The sequence below is a fragment of the Urocitellus parryii genome, chromosome Y (assembly GCF_045843805.1).
Source record: "Urocitellus parryii isolate mUroPar1 chromosome Y, mUroPar1.hap1, whole genome shotgun sequence".
NCBI lineage: Eukaryota > Metazoa > Chordata > Mammalia > Rodentia > Sciuridae > Urocitellus > Urocitellus parryii.
Window position 1 is genome coordinate 2202116 of NC_135548.1, and position 4714 is coordinate 2206829.

The following is a 4714-nucleotide window of genomic DNA, read 5'->3' on the forward strand; positions in this document are numbered from 1 at the left end:
TGCACCGCCAATTAAGGTGATCGAAACAGGCTACTTTTCAATTCAGCTCCCTTTTTAACTCTTATTTCTGGGGCCTCCGTGTCTCTGGGCCAAATCCTGGAGTCTCTCCGAATATCTATTTTTTTTTTCCCCTTGGTGCAGTGTATCCGTGGGGTATATGCTACCCTCCTGTTCATTGCCCAGGAGCGGCCTTGCTGCTCGGATACATTGTTGCAGTATTCAATGTTCATAGGTATATAATGTGTTTGGTATCACCTTCTCCCTTTTCTTCCTATTCTGAGGCTTCTTTCCATACAAGAGCAAATCGTCCTGCACATCTAAGGCTTTACTATTCACCTTGAATCATGACAAATGATCCTTGTTTAAAATAGAGACCGTTGGGGTTTGTGCAAGACGGGAGCAAAGAAGCCACCGTGATTTTTTTTTTCCTTCTTTTTTAATATACGTGGACATCCAAGAAAGAGCCTCGGGTCCTCTGTAGAGGGTTTTCCCCCAGCGCCCAGCCGTTAGGATCAACAGGTGGTTTTGTTCTCTGCAGTCTAAGTCTCCCACTTCCAAACCAGATCTCATGCTGCAGCTGCGTAGGAAGGTGAGGAGGAGCCCGAATGAGACAGTGTGTCTCTGCCCTCCTCTGCACGCTCTGTGAGCTGCATTTCCCTTCTCTTTGCCACCTTTTCCCAAGAGTGACAAGGGACATATTAAGATGAGATTCTCTCGAGGAGCCAGGATGCCCACTCAGGCTCTTGATCCCGACACAATCAAGAGGAGAGCCAGGCCCTTCAAGCAGGATCAAGCCGGCTCCTCCGCTGAGTTAATTACCGTGTATTGTTCCCTCCTCGGTCCTTCAGTGACGTCCCCTGGGGCCAGGAGTGGCCTCCGGCGACGACGTTAAAGAGGCCTCCAGAAGGAGGTGAAATCAAGCCCAGGAAGTCGCCCACTAGGCAGAGTCCACGCCAGTCTGACGGCAAGAATTCACTCCATTCTGTCCACTCCGGATGCTCGGGAAGTTCTCCCGGTGCCAAAAATCCCCCCCACCGGGAGGCTGTAAGGACAAGCGCTGTCCACACGGCAGGATCTCAACTTCACTCAACCCAGATCCTCGGCTCCCAGAGCCCCGAATCCCCAGAAATGCAATTAGGCCTGGCGGCGTGGCTATTTTGAACCGTGGAGGTAATTGAGCAGGAAGTGATTAGTGCACTGCACAAGGCTCTGCTGTGGCTGGCTCCTAGGAAAGCGGGGTCAGCTGAGGTCTTAGAGGACTGGCCACACAAGGATGCAGGCTGAGCCGGGCACCGGGGCGCTCGCCGGTAAACCCAGCAGCTCGGGAGGCTGAGGCAGGAGGATCGCGAGTTCAAAGCCAGCACAGTTTGATAGGGGCTCAGAACCTGGCCCTGAGGCAGGCGCGGTCCTGACCCAGAGAGGGTCTCGCGGTTGTTACGACCTGAGTCCATCCTCCCTTCCGATGTGGCACTCTTCCTGAGTTTGAGTGATTCCGTGTTGGGTACCCGGGATTGGACCCAGGGGAGTCTAACCTCGGACCGGCCTCTCCGGCCCTTTGATGTTGTATTTAGAGGCAGGGCCTCCTGAAGTGGCTCGGGGCCTCCCTAAGAAGCTGAGGCTGGATTTGAACTCGAGATCCTCGTGTCTCAGCCTCCCAAGCTGCTGGGATTGCAGGCGTGCACCACCAACACCTGCTGTTCTGTCGTAGGGCTTTCGTGAGCACGCCGCGGCTGCACACTCGCAGATCCTTTCTCTCAAATGCAGATGAGGACGTGGGGACAAGGCTGTCTCCTATGTGGCTGGTGGGACTGCAAATGGGTGCAGCCACTGTGGAGAGCAGGATGGAGATTCTCAGAAAACTGGGAATGGAACCGCCATGGGACCCAGCTATCCCACTCCTCGGTCTATACCCAAAGGACTTAAAATCAGCCCACGACAGGGACACAGCCACATCAGTGTGTATAGGAGCTCAATTCACAAGAGCTAAGCTGTGAAGCCAGGCTAGGAGCCTTCAGCAGGTGAATGGAGAGACAAAATGTGGTACCTATACACCGTGGAATATTACTCAGCCTTGAAGAAGAATGAAATCATGACATTTGCTGGAAAATGGATGGAGCTGGAGACTATCATGCTAAGGGAAATAAATCAGTCCCCCCAAACCAAAGGCCAATTGTTTTCTCTGATGTTTGCATGATAATTCACAATGGGGTGGGGGTCTAGGAGAAGAATAGAGGTGCTTTGGATTAGGCAGAGGGGAGCGAAGGAAGGGAGGGGTATGGGGCAGGAAGGACAGAGAATGAATGGGACATTGTGACCCTGTGTGCACATAGGACCACAGGACCAGGGTGATTCTGCACCATGTCCAACCACAAGGAGGGAGAAGGGACACTCCATCTATGTCGGACGTGTCCAAGTGCCATCCACTGTCCTGTGTCACTGATTAGGCCTGCTGCACACAGAAGCCAGCCCCGGGGCACTGGGGTTTTGCAAAAAGACTGTCTGGGCACCATGGTGGTGCACGTGTATGATCCCAGCGGCTGGGGAGGCTGAGGCAGGAGGATGGAGAGTTAGAGGCCAGCCTCAGCCAAAGTGAGGCCCTAAGCAACTCAGGGAGACCCTGTCTCTCAATAAAATGCCAAATAGGGCTGGGGACGGGGCTCAGGGGTCGAGTGCCCCTGGGTTCAATCCCTGGTACCCTCCTGCTCCACTCAAAAAGGCAATAAGCTCTTGGAGTGGGTTCCTATATTCCAAGGCTTGAAATCACTCTCTGGCTTGGTCTCTTGCAATTTGGTATCTTCTTTTCTGAACCATAAATTCTTTACCAGGGATGATTTGAAGGCTGCTCCCAGGCCCTGGGACCTCAGGGAACTGGGAACTCAACAAGTGTCTTTTTTTTTTTCGTCTTACAATTGCCTGTTTTCTGGTGTGTTGTTATAGTATCACAAAATGGACAAGGCTCCCTCCTTGTGTCTCCGCCTGAAGGTGCAGCCTCAAGTTGAGGCAGGTGATGCAGCCACAGGTCCTTTTTCCTGGGGATCTATTATCCGTTCACTTCATGGACGACGACACATAAACTACACCTTTAACAATGAGCTGTCTTATGCATTTCAGGACTTTACCATTCCTTCAAAAATCACCCTTTATAAAGATTTTCCCCTCTACAGGACGAACTTATTTAAGAAACCAACTTCCCAAGGAAAAACATTGTTGACAGACCCGTCTACCCAGTTCCCCTGGAGACACATTTCAAATTTCCACCAAGAAAACAATCACCAGATGCAGCTCGATTCTAGGAGGTGCGATCTTGTCTGGGAACAAGTTTTGTGGGTTCCCTGACCTTTCGGGCTTACCGCCGGATGCCAAGTCCGCATTGTAGTTTGAATGTCGAGCTGGTTCTAAGTCTTTTTAAAAAATGGATGATGCTTGTCCGAAAAAGTGTCTGTCAGCTTCTTGGCTAACGGTCCTTCCTGGATAGGATAAGGAGGTTCTGGGGAGTCAAGCCGGTGGATCGCTGAACCTTGTCCTGCCTCTCCTCCTCCGGACCCTGCTGTGGCTTGGATATGGGTCGAGGTGTGTGTTGTGCCAGGGTTTATGGTTTGAATCTGCGGTCTTCAATATGGAGGTCTTAAGAGGCGTGGCACCTTTAAGAGGCGGGGCTTAGCGGGAGATGCTTAGGCTATTGGGGGCGTGGCTTCATAACAGTCCTTAGGCTATTGGGGGCGTGGCTTCAGAAGGGAGCGTTCTCATGGAAATCTGGATCCCTCTCACAAGACGGCCGATATCCAACTGCAGAACTGGCCCCTCATCCTCTCTTTGGCCCCCACTCTTGCCACGCCATCTCCCCATCTGTCACCTACCAGAGAGATCGGTACCAGAGAGTCTGCACTTTGAGCCTCCAAAATTGACAGCTGTATACATAGGTCTCATTTTTCTGGTTGGATGTGATATAGAACCACCCTGGTCCTGTGGTTATATATGCACACAGGGTCATAATGTCCCACTCATTCTACTGTCCTTCCTGCCCCATACCCCTCCTCTCTCTTCACTCCCCTCTGCCTAATCCAAAGTCACTCTATTTTCCCCTAGGTACCTACCCTTATTGTGAATTAGCTCCTGCAGATGAGAGAAAACACTCGGCTTCTGGTTTTGGGGGATTGGCTTATTTCACTCAGGATGATATTCTCCAGCTCCATCCATTTGCTGGTAAATGCCATCATTTCATTCTTATTCATGGCTGAGTAATATTCCATTGTGTATATACACCACATTTTCTTTATCCATTCATCTACTGAAGGGCACCTAGGTTGGTCCCACTGTTTAGCTATTGTGAGTTGAGCTGCTATAAACATTGATGTGGCTGTGTCCCTATAGTGTGCTGATTTTAAGTCCTTTAGGTATGAACAAGGAGTGGGATAGCTGGGTCAAACGGTGGTCCCCTTTCAAGTTTTCTGAGGAATCTCCATCTTGCTTTCCAACTGGTTACACCAATTTGCAGTCCCACCCGCAGTCGATGAGTGTGCCTTTTCCCCACTCCTCACCGACATTTATTGTTGCTTGTATTCTTCACAATCGCCATTCTGGACTGGAGAGAGATGGAATCTCAGCGCAGTTTTCATCTCTCTAGTTGGTAGACAAGTTGAACATGTTTTCATCTCCTAATGCGTCACAATAAATGCCGCCAACACGAGGACTTGAAACGAGATGTACACATGAA